The following is a 12923-nucleotide window of genomic DNA, read 5'->3' as shown; positions in this document are numbered from 1 at the left end:
TAAAAAATATCTGCCCATTGCAACCCTGTTAGTTAAAAGTTTAAGTGCTTTGAGATCTGGTGCTGCAAATGCAAACATTTCTTATGCCTGGCCTGCAAGGAGAATATACTGACAAAACTGAAACCAGCAAGGTCCCAGTGGCAGGTTCTGCCTAAATGCAAAGGCACACCACTTACCAGCCTGAAAACGGATAAAAAAGAGCAACCCGTAGTTTCAATTTTACATTTGCATCTGCCAAGCCCCAAATAGTGAACCTCAACCAGGATCAGACGAGCTCGTGCCACGTGGTCAGTACTACAAAGGCACACGGCAGGTGGCAGCTTGGTGGCTTCTCTTCTCATCCAAGGAGATGGGGATCTTCAATGAGATTTAGGAGGGGGCTCAAGCACTGGGTGCAAATGGGTAAATGGCAGGGCTGTTCAGATCCGTCCACCCACACGTTACAGAAATGTTGCTGCAGCTGCAAAGAAATCAGCAGTGGCTCCCTGAAAGCCACCCACTTTCACTCTTAGCTCCAGTTGTGGCTACCAACCTCACTGGCTGATGAAGCAGCTTGCAACTGAAAAAAAACCCTAAACCCCCAAGCAAACAAAAACCGAAGTAGAATCTCAGACAGCAACTGGACTCTCTGGTGTCCCCTCTTTGCTGGGGTGGAAATGGGTTCAGTGAGGCACAGACTCACAGGGACACCTCGTCCTCTCCAATAGGTGCTAGAGCCACTGAAGAATGGGAAATGCAATGAAGGGGCAGAAAAGAAAGAGTGAGCAGAGAGGAAAAAGGCAAGAAGGAAAGGGTAGGGGAGATAAGGAAATCACAAAAAGTCACAACAAGGGAAACACCAACAAGAAAGGAAAGGAAAAAAAAACACGAGGAAAATGAGACTTGGCCAGCGTGTGAAGAAAGAGGAACGTGTGCCAAAGCACCCTGAATTGGAGCTTTTGCAAAACAAAGAACCCACAAAAATACTTAAAAGACACTGAAAGATTGTCATCCCAGAACTGTGCCTCCAAGGGACAACAGGCAGCATCCACAGGTGTCCAGGGCAGGTCTGCATGGATGTCTCCCAGAGGTTTCACCCTGGCTACATATACATTCCCACCACAGTGTGCCTTGTGGAGATTTAATGGGTGAACGAATCCAGAGCTCCTGCCCCTGATGCAGTCAGAAGTAGTTTTGCATCTCTATGCTGCAGTGAAGTTCACCTGATTGAGCAAAGCTGGTCCTGCATCTCACTTTCTGCTACCAGCCAGTCAGCAGTTCCTTTCCCTTTAATCCTGGGGCATGGCTGACATTGCCCTGCAGCACCCACAAGTCTGGAGTGAGCAACCCCAGGCCACGCTTCCCTGCAGTGTTTCCAGCAAAGCCAGGCAGGCCTGCAAAAAGACACAAGATTTGGAGTTAGGCAGCAAAGGAGCCTGCACCCAGCGATGCTCCATCCCAAACAGATGGGCACAACGCGTTGACTGACAGACTCAGGGACCAGCAGCTCTTGGCGCAGTGGTGTACCAGGCAGTGCGCTGCTCCCTCCTTCATCGTCATCATCATCATGGCTAGACGTCGCGAACGAAGATAAGGGAAGGACACTACCCACACTTGCTGCAAGTGTGCTGATGGCTAAAAAGGCCGATGCAGGATAGGCAAGTCTGGTTGCAAAGGGCACAGCAGAAAGTCTCCCTCCTTCACCCACCTGAATAAACGCCACGGCACCTTCAGCGTTTGTTGCTAGCATTCTGCCCAGGAGCACCCAGCAGTGATGGCCACTGAGTGTTTGGATACACACCTGGGGGACTCAGGAGTCAAAATAAAATGGACAAGGGACAAAAATGAATTTTTAAAAAGTCCTTAACATATATGGGTTTGTTACAAACTTGAGCCTTGCATAGTTTTGTTGCAAAACTCCATTTTGTTACATTACAGGCAACTCAGTGCAGAAAAGCAGGACTGCTTGTTTCTCTTCCAGATCTGCCAGACATGTATTCCTTTTGGCTGATACCTTCCTATAACTTCATTTTAGTGGAACCTTTCCTTACAGCTTTTTCCTCTAGTCTTCTACTTACGCACCTTATCTTACTCTTTGTAAAAGGTCCATGGTGCAGTTGAAAAGTTACTTTGCAAACAAGCAAGGAGCACACTTTTCTCACAAGACTCAAAAAGCATTACTGTCTCTGCATGTGAAACTTTCTGCAAAGTAAAACTTCTATACTGAAAAACAAGAAATGCAATACAAGATGCTGAAAGCGTTGTGTTAAGGTTTTAACACAGCCAGGCAGAGCTGCCTTCTCCATTGTTCTTCAAGGAGCCTTTCCAGCCACTCGTGATGTCAGGAGGCGCCATTCAGACAAATAACAGCAACCCACATCTCTGTGGGTTCTTCTCAGCCTCCATAAATAGGCACTTTCTTTGCTGCTCCATCATGTGAATCTAATGCATTGGGGTTTTTTGATATTCGAACTAAATCAGGAGTGCAAATACAGACACCAGTCTGACTCTGTCTAGACCCTTCCTCCTTGACCTCCTGTTAGCAGAGGAGCACTTGCGGTGTGAAGCAGATGTACAGCCTTCTCCAGAGCAACACCCGAAATCCAGCACAGCAGCGTGTAAGCCATTCAAAGTCAGTTCCCCAGACCAGGCAGGCTCCATGCTTCAGCCTGCCAAAAAAGCTGAGAGAGAAGGAAAGGACTTACCCTCTCCAGAGCCTCAAGGCTGTGGAGAAGGAAGCTACAGAAGCAGGAGCCCAAGGCTGGGAGATGACTTAGTTTGTCACCAGTAGCCTCCAGAATGAGGAATAGAGAATGGACAATATGAATGATCAATGGACAATAACTGCATTTTACAATTCCTAACTTGTGTTGGCATCTACATCATTCAGAGACCTCCAGAGCACCAACTTTAACCAGTGCTGAATGTCTGGCACCTTGAAGAGAAGGAGAAAGAGCAATTTTCAGTCATCTTCTGGAGGTCTCTGTGAAGGCTAGAAAGGTAGCTTGAAAATAGGCTTAACTGCTGAGATAAGAAAAGGAGAAAACAAAGACACAGCACAAAGGCAAAGAAGGCCAAAAAGATGTCATCATGTTCCTAAGAAGCTGTTAAAATCTGGTAGCTGAGAGGGGCAATGAGTATAAATCTCACCATTGAGTACATTGAATTTCTCAGTAGCTGACTGGCTATCAAAGGTTGTAGTTTGCAGACAATGATAGCCAAATACCTCTGTCTCACCAGAACAGCTCTCATTTTTGTTCCCTTTTCTGACAGATCTTCAGGAATATGTCTTTGTCCTACTGCAGTTCTGCAGCATTACGGGTTTGCATTATGTTTCCTCTCAATTTGTGTTTCTCCAGGGACAAGACAGTTCTCTGAGGCCCAGCACAGCCCAGAAGAAAGTCCCTTCAGAAACAGCCACCCAGATAACCTTCATCCCCACTTTGGTTTTCAGCTTGATCCAGCTGCCGGTGAGAAAGGAGACTCGGTGGTTGCAGGTGCTGTGAAATCAGCAGCCAGAGTAGCTCGGCAGCCAGATTGGTGGTTTGCAAAACATCAGCTGTGGAGCACTGACACATCAATTACACAAGACTTCATCCAAAGCACCACTGTTACACCATGGGTAGCGGCAGCTCCTCCATCATCAAACCCAAGATTTTCCTTATGGTGGTCAGAAAAAAAACATTTATTTGAGGAACATCTGTGAAGTCACACAAATGGGTCTACGAAAACACCTACGTCAATGGATTCTTTCTTTGGTATTTTAATCAAATTCATGTGCCAATGTCAGAGGAAATCAGCACATCTCTTCCTCAGTGGGGTTACTGTCTCACTGACAGATTGCTGCAGCAATGCCTGAGCCAGCCAACGAGATCTGCAGCTGAGCAAGGAAGTGGGTAAGTGCCATGGAGGTAAATGCAAGGTCAAGAAGATGGCTATAGTGAGTGTAAAGGTAAATGCTAGGCAGAGCAGTGACAGGCATCCAGAAGGGCTTTTTCACAAGCGTGCTGGCATGCTGTGTCGCACAGCTTGTTCTGCTCCTGTAGATTTCGAGCAAAAGCAGCCTGTGACAAATATTTTGAGCACGCTTTGCAGGAATCGAAGCTGTGAGATGTTGAATCTGCACTGGCAGAGCCAAGCACAAGAAGTGGCGAGTGAACTTTTTCCTACACAGATTGCACCACAGAATAAGTTTCCTGATTTGCAGAGGCTTTTTACACTTCTCATCACAGGCAGCCCTGCTCTGAAAAAGTATCTGGAAACCTCTTTTTGCAAAACCTTGGTGGCAGATCTTGTTTGAAACAACTGGGGGGTGGGAAAAAAAGGCCAAAAATTTTGAATGTCGTATAAATGACCCACAAAAGCTGTTGAATGCTCACGTTGGCCACCGTTTTGCAGCAGAGGAGGAGAGCAGCCTGGCAGCTGTCGCGCTCAGCATGGTAGCAGCGCCGTGTTGTTCCCTCGTGGATGATTCACAAGGGCTTGGGGAGGGAAGTGGGCAATTCACGACAGGGATTTCTTCTAATGCAGCGGGTTTTAGTTAGAAACCAAAAGAACAACCCAGGCCGTTGGAAACAATTCAGAAGTATGATTTTTCCTTTTGAGAACAGCTTTTGTTAGCCATATCACTGTGGGCACAGCAAGAACGTGGGAGAAAAGCCGTATTTCTCAATATAGTGGATGTGGCTTGCACAAAACCTTTGCTCAGCTTAGTTGGGGGAAAATGGAGTTAATTAACCTGTTATGGTGGTAAAACAGGCCTCTGCCACCTTCTAACAATATCTCCAGGCAAAGGGGAAAGTACCCGCAATCTTCCCAGTCATAAGGTGGAAGAGCGGCTTTCAAGTCGTTTTTGTGCTGGCCAAGGCTTCTGGGGAGACGGGTGTTCAGGAGCCTGCATGCAGCTCTGTTCAGCAGTTCAAGGTGTGGGTAAGATTCACCTGCTATGAATCAGGCACCTAAAACGTGGTGCTTAGGTCCTTGCCAACCACCTTCATCGCCATTTGCAGCTGAAGAAGAAAAACAGACAGAGGAAATTCACTTATCCAAAGACTGGCCTGAAAGCCAGGAGAGTTGACCCATCCTCTGTTTTGACTTGACAGGATCAACATAGAGGAGCTAGCACTGACCTGGACATGAGTTACCTTCACAGGTCTGTAGCTGGGTGCAAAGACCACCCTTCCCACAGGGCACGAGAAATATGTGCGTCTGCTTTAATTGCCCATGCTTGTTCTCCAAGGGTAATCACAACCCTCACAAAATCAGACATCAGAGCATGTCAATGAGCAAAACTGTTGGTAAGCTTTGGCTCTGGCTCAAAATTTACAGTCACACCACTGACAGAACATTGACCAAGAAAGCCCTCCTTCAAAGTGGTATTACCAAAAAAAAGTAATCTGCCTTCACAGCTGTCAATCAACCACTGGTTTCTTGCAGGCCTGTGAAATGCTTGATCCAACCTACGTCAAATATCAACCAATACTTTTGAGGCAACTTCTGTGTCTGGAGACAATACATTGGCTAGCACCATCAGTTCAATTCTAGATGGACAACTTTCACATATTGCTAAATTTTGAGGTTACTTACGGGTCCTCAATGGCAGTGAAGACTGAGAGAGCGCACATTTTCTGTACACAAAGGTAAATTGCGTCATTCCAGACAAGAAATCAAAGCCAGCACTCATGCTATATACACCACCATTTCTTAACCTGAAAGATCTGCAGGTGGAGCTGCAAACTAGCTTCTTTTGTGTGAAACAAATTCATGGCTAAAATTGTATTTTTGATAGTAATAATATTACAAAGTAATAATTGTATTGATAAGACTTATTTAAAAGCATCTGTATACTATGATAAAAGCCACAAAAATTAGTAATCTGTGAGCATTGTTCACCTCTGCTACTAAATTTACTTCAGAATGCCATGCCAGTGTTGTAGACTTAATAGCAACTTAAAAATGAATACATTGACCTGAAAATGGGCTGGTGTCAGTAGAAAGGGAGAGAAGAATGACAAGGACTTTAAGGACTGATCCCTCTGCATGGGTTATAGTAAAAATTACCAGTGGCCTTTAAGAAACCAGAATACTCTAGTTTGGAAGAGCTGCTGATGGAGTTTGCTGGTACTACCATCTCTACAGGTTGACGGTAGGTTACCCCCTCTCAGATTGCTCCCTCCACCTGTGAACCTGCTATTATAACAAAGACGCATCTTCATTAGCTGCTCTGCCGCCGGGCTCACCTCATCTACCAGCCGAGAGCACTGATTTCATATCAGAGGTGGAGGCAGGGCAAAGAGCAATGGAGAGGCAGGGCAACCAGCGGAGCAGGAACCTCTAGGCAGCAATTGGGGATTCTGGGGTGCCAAAGCATCCCAGGAATGCACGGACCATGGCAAGAGGATTTTTTGCCTTTCTGTGAAGGCAAGAAGGACTACGTTAAAGCAATGTGGGCAGAAAGGGGATACAAACTGAGGGTCCAGAGGGACACTGTGAAGAACTACCAAGAATGAGCTTGCAGAAAATGGCATGGAAAACTGTCTAGAGCATGGAGAGAAACACACACCAGCAGTATCCGGCTCTCCAAAGAGCTGCTTCACTAAATGAAGCAAAATCTCTTTGCAAACATCTTCAGACAAGGGCTTCTAGTGCCTACTGAGAAACGGAGCACGCACAACCTGCACAATTGAAAAGGGAAAGATTAAAGAGGAGCAGGAGAGACTTTTCAGAAGGCAGCAACATTCAGTGCCAGAAACATCATCTTAACTGTGAATGTGATGCTTTGCTGTTAGAAGTGAGACACTGATTCACAAAGCAATGCTGCACCAAGAGGCAGCGGGAATGGTTTTGAAGAGTGAACCTGCTTTTGCTGAATGCAGGAGCTTGTGGTCAGCTCAAGAGTTAGAGGATCATTTCAGCAGTGAGTATTTGTGAACCAGGTAGACAGAAAGGCAGGATACACCCTCAAACATTCAAACCATAAAAACGTTCACATGAATGGAGGAGCAAGGCCAGGATCAGATGCCAGATTTCTGCAAGTGAAGCTATACCATGGGACAAGAGCTCGTGAAGGTAAAAACAGACATGTACATGAGGGCTCCCAGGTAGCCATCCAGGTCAGCTGGGATGAATGCCAGGGATGAATATCCTCTGCAAGTGCATCCCTCTAACTTAGTAAGTAACAGCTGAGGGTGAAAATAGGGAATTCTTACAAAGCATATGAAAAAAAAAGAATAATAAAATGTTCTGTGATACCCCATGAGCTGAAACTCTGGCAGGTGCAGAACCGTGTGTAAGTCTGTAGGGATGAGCTGTAGGCTCAGAGAGCATTGGGTGCTTGGGAGGCATGCCTGATTCCTTTCAGGTGAATATTAAATCGAAGCAGATCTACTGGAGATACAGCCCTTAGACTTTTACAAAAGGAGGAAGATCAGCCTCCAAGGCCAGCTGGTCTTTTTGCCATGTTAAAACTCTCTGGCTTAAAACCCCCCAGCTCACCTCAGCCCATTAGTCAAGCACTAGTGCTCTGATATCATGAGGAGTACAAGTTCTTCTCCCCTCACTTGGTTTCTTCCTCCTCAAATGTTTGCTTATCTACTGTTCCACAGAAGACACAGTTATCAGTCCAGCTCATCGCCTCCTTCACCAACAACGGTGGTGACCACCAGCAAGAAGAGAATTCTGGTGACTTTTGGCCAAAGCCAGAAGGTGATCCCACAGTGCCTGGGGCCAGAGGCCATGCAGAGGAGTAGGGTGAACCCACCCACAGTGCTGACCCATAGCAGAGGAATCCTCCCACATGGGAACTCGCAGTGAAGCTAAAGCCACTCTTCATTAACACACACCTTCCTCATTCCTGTCACTAAGAAGCAATTGCATCAAGAAGCACCGCTTTGCAGCAACACCTTTCAGGGTGATATGAGGCACTGGATCTGGGTCACTTTTCCCAGCCTTTGGGGGACATCCATGCTGTGCTGGGATATGGGAGCATCCTAAAGCATGCATCAACAGCTCTTCCCAGCAGTGCCTCTTCCAGCGGCTGCGAATGAGCTGATGGTGCGGATGTGGTTTATCATAGACCAGCAGCTGGAGGAGGTGGCCTCAAAAGGGGACCCAGAAGCAGAATAGCCTGAGGGACAAGTCCTGTGGTGCACAGGTTTCCTCACGTGGAGCATCCTCACCATTACCTCTGCCATGCAGAGGAGAGCTGCACAAAGCTATCTTGCTACAGGAGTGTTTATGGGTTGAGATAATCTCCCCTCTAAATAGGAAAGGAGCATGTAAAGTGGATATACATGGGGAAGGATCCCAGAACATGATAAACAGGTATTTGCCACTCAGCAATTACACCGCAGCTCTCCCAGACACGTGCACTGGTGTCTGTAGGAGCATCTTCTGCCTCCCGGCCGAAGTGATCACAGCTGCCTCCCAGGGGGTATGGGCAGGTGGGCACTGAATAATCTGGGACGTTTTTTATTATTTTCAGATAGTTTGGCAAGAGGATAAACCACAGAGACATTATAAAAGGCTTCTATTGTGTGGGCCAAGTTCACAGCAGCATGGTAGGCCCAGAGGAACTGTCTTTCTCTTCTGTTGTTGAAGGGCTCAAATTCACACACATCCTGCCGACTATGTCAGCCTTTCTGGGCTTCCAGGGAGATGGATTGAACATTATGTTTTTTGGGGCCTTCCTCAGACCCTGTCAGCCATGAGCATACCCCAGGGACATCCATCACCCCCCGCTCCCAGCGAGCACTGGTGACAGCAGACTTTTGGCACAGCCACATCTTGTCACCTTGCTTGGCACCCCAAGGACAGCAGGCTCCATCCTTTGTCTGGGCAGCATCCTCTGCAGTGTGATTCCTTGTTTTCTCCCAGCAAAGACAGCAAACGGCCTCTGGAAATGATGCCTTTCAGTCCCATGTTTTTATGGCCCTTATAATCGGTGTGAAGCAAACACTGAGTTGGAGGAATAAGTAAATCATCACGGACCAGAAAGAAGAATAATCCTTTGTGAGCATTTTTACAGGAGATTATTGAAACACTGAACAAACATCAACTGAGAGGCTTCTTAAGCCTCAAAATATTTCTGTGAAGTATGCAAAAAAAGATAAATATGTTCACATCTCGGGTGGGAAAGCGTAGCTTCTTGGCCATGTATAGCAACCATAGCACCAGCAGTTAGGCACAGGAAGTTAAGAAGAATACCACAGATATTCTACATGTGAAGAGATAAGTTAGCTGGTCTGAAAATATTTTACCTGAGCAAGGGTGTGACTCGTCAATAGGGGTTACACATGTTTTTAGGGTGTAACAAGCTACAGTGTACCTTCTTCCTCCAGGATAAATGTCTTCAGTTCTTGCATGGAGATTTCACCTGGGATGGAAAAGCTGTTCATCGGGACATTGGCTCAAGGGAAATCCTTCCAATGCGCTGGACGAGTGGAGGGATGAGAGGCACAACATCTGATTTGGACTGAGAACATGCAGAATTTGCATGCAATTTCTCATTCATTAATACAACTTCAGGAGAGATTTCAGAGCTTTAATCACTCCCACTGATTGTGATTAGTAATGATTTGTTGCAGTGGTTTGCAGTGTATTTCCTTATAATCCAGTTGAAGTATAAATCTGCCTTGGCGGTTTCTGGATAATTCAGATAGCCTGTAAGAATTGCTCCTGTGGGAGCAAAAACGTGAATCTTGTAGCAGCAATTTCCATCATAAGATGCTTTTTAAAAAAATCAAAATAATTGCTTTCACTCAGGTCTTCACACTGAAGCGGGAACTGTTTCTTGCCCAGCTGCTGCAAAACTCTGACCCCATTTTTTTAGAAAGCCTATTGTGACAATAAAATTGCTATATAAGCTTTAGAGGAATGAGTGTCGACCAGCTTGTCATACCACAACATTCATAACACCTTCAGGGAGCAGAACAAACGGTTAAAAGGAAAGTTAGCTGACTCATTTCGTGAGTAGCTGGTGTTGGTCGTAGCAGCTTGGAAGTTAACAGATAAAAATGTTATCACAGCGAGCAGCAATATAGCCCCAACGACGACAGACAGACTTATGTGTAAAATAACTCAAATTAACTGTCTTAAACATGGGTGCAATTTGGATATGGTATTAATATTCCAGTAGTATACTGGAGACCGATTGACTGCTGTAGCATGCTTTAGAGGAAAAGTCTTGCATTTCCGCATCTTCTGCTGAAGAATAATTTTATTTAAAGACATACAGAGACTTCAAAGTGCTGCTCCTCTCGGGTAACTAGGCCAAATTTTGTATTCAGTCACACTGGTATAACTTGAGTTTACAGTAACTCCATTGACTTCATCAGCATAATTAACTGCTGCAACAACTTACCCAGTGATGCTGTGGACTCTCCATTGCTGGAAATTATTAAGTCCCAAATGTTTGGCGTGTTAGCTTGTATTTTCTGAAAAAAAAAAAAAAGATGCTCTAGTTGAAATTATTAAGCCACTCAACTTGTGCTGCACATGATATCGGTTTAGAGAGATATTGCTTCATTTTGACTCCATGATCCATGAACGAAGGGATTGAGGAGCCGCAGGGTGGCATGGGATGGCGTGGACAGCCTTACCCTCCAGCAAGAGCGTCTTGGCATAGCTGTCTCCATGTAGGACCATTGCAGTGGGGAGTGAAGCACCTTCCTTCTAGAAACAAACCCTTCTCAGGGGCCTTTGAACTGACTGAGACCTGGATGTCCTGGACTCAAATCTTTATCTCCATTCCTGCAAAAAGCCAAAGTGTGCAGCCTGATACTCACAGTTCATTTGTCATCACCAAAAAAAAAAAAAAAGCAAGCATTTGAGTGTCTTCCTGTGAGTCTCTAGGCAATTATTCACCTACGTCACCTGGATTATCAGATACCACCAATTATTTGTTGATTTCTCATGTTTGGCTTCTGTGCAGTAAAATCATGTGCCACCCTTTGGAGGGAGAAGCAGGTCTAGCAAAGGGTTCAGAAAAGGTATGGTCTTTCCATAGCCCAATTAAAATCAGGGGCTGCTGCTACAAAGGCTGGCTGAGGGGAGCCACAGAAACTACTCAAATTAGTAGCTGCTCTATCTGGCCTAATTATGAGAATCAGAGTGAGGAGAGGTATGTTCACAGCAACACTTAATTTTCATTGTAGCTACTTGACAGCCGCTGCAGTCATTTACTCCTGGGCAGGGTCACTCTGTCAGGGCAGAGGAGGCACTGCTTATCCCATACAACACTGTTACACCAGACCACAGCAAAACAGGGGGGGTTATGCTCAAATTAGGGTACATCTGGAGCTGTAAGCCCAAGGTAAATGCTTGTGGAAGGCCTCAGCTTCTCTTTTTTAAGTACAGGAAGAGCAAAATGTAAGGGAAACTTGCCATGGGATTTTAATTTCTTCCCATGTTTCACATTTTGTACCTGACTCGGGTACATGATGCCAGCAGCCGCAGGCCACACACAAAGTGGACGCATGGGGTGCTCCTTCAGTGCCCGTGACCGCTCCCACACACCACAGGGGCAAGCCATGGCCATGACCATGCTTCCAGACCTGCTGCCACAAGTGACCTTCTCCATAACCAGTGCGACCCATCTGGTGCTCAGTTCCATCCCATATGGGTAGGAGGGATGGGTTTCCTTCTCCAGGAGGCTCTCACCCTGCTCCAGCTGTGCTCCCTCTGACAGCTTTCCCCTTGTCCAGCTGCCTGCCCCCTTCCACACCCTCAGTGCCCACCACCCTCGTATTCCCCTGGTACTTGTTTTATATTATTTGGCAAGAATTAACCCAGACTCACCTCCATATCTCTGTACCACTCTGCCCTTCCTCATCTCTTTAACCACTCAGCTCTCATTCAGGTGTGTAGGAAATCTCAGCACACTCCTAAGTGAGAATGGCAAAATTACGAAAAGAAAAAAAAGACTCACAGGAGTTTTGCTCTCTTTTACCAGCTTAACACCATTTTCTTTCCTGAGAAGTGGCTTGAGTGACCTTCTCTGGCTGGGAAGAACTGGGACAAGTACAAATAATAATAATTAAATGTTATAAATAACATCTAGCAACACTCCTGACACAGCCACAGATGGGACAGATTTTTCTCTGGGTCGCCTTCCCAGTTTGCCCTGTACTGTTACTATACGACTCAGTAAACGTTCTCTGTACAAGTGGGGGTGCCACACCATAGACTGCTCACCTTATGTGCCCATTTCAGGTTTTGGCAGAACCCAGTGTGGCACTGATAGGGATCCCCGTGACCCAAGCCTCTCCTTTCTCCCTTTCCACATCCTCTTTTCTCCTCCTCCTTCCAGCTATGAGGCAGTGGAAAGTAAACACAGCTTCTCCTTCCCACCCCAGCCAGGAGAGGAGGGGAGCAGGTTTTTCCTTCCCCATTTCCACATAGGAAAGTTGGAGCAGTTGGCTCCTCCAAACTTCCAAATAACACCCAGGTTTCTTTGAAAATTTTGTGAAAGTTGGGGTCCAAGGAGCCATGGGAGCTACAGCCCTGGGCTGGTGGGTGCACAGTTCAGTATGCTGTGGTTTGTGGACTTGGGGGCTGCGCACATTAGTCCATCTAAGCCCACCTCGCTTACTGCCTGCTGCCAAACTGAAATGTGCCCCTTCAAAAGCACAAGGCACTCTTCCCTCAGCTCTTTCTGTTGTTTTTCTGTGCAAAAAGTGAACCACCGTGCAACCCAGTGCAGGGTGAGGCTTTGGAAAGGCAGCCATTCCCAGCCCCTTGGTTCACAGCAGCAAAACGTCAGGCCTGGGAGTTTTAGCTACAGTTTTGGTCAGTCCTATTATCACCACACTGCAGAAAAACTGCCTCGGGTGGTGGTTACACTCAAACCAAACCTATCCATTACTTGGTACACACGTACCCGAGGAGTTTGTGCTGCCTGTAAGAAGGCACATCCTCTCCAACATCTTTCCTTGGTAGATGCCCAG

The sequence above is a fragment of the Mesitornis unicolor genome, unplaced genomic scaffold (genome assembly GCF_000695765.1).
Source record: "Mesitornis unicolor isolate BGI_N332 unplaced genomic scaffold, ASM69576v1 scaffold43415, whole genome shotgun sequence".
Taxonomy (NCBI): Eukaryota; Metazoa; Chordata; class Aves; order Mesitornithiformes; family Mesitornithidae; genus Mesitornis; species Mesitornis unicolor.
The sequence above is the reverse complement of the archived record's forward strand: the minus strand, read 5'-3'. Positions refer to the sequence as shown.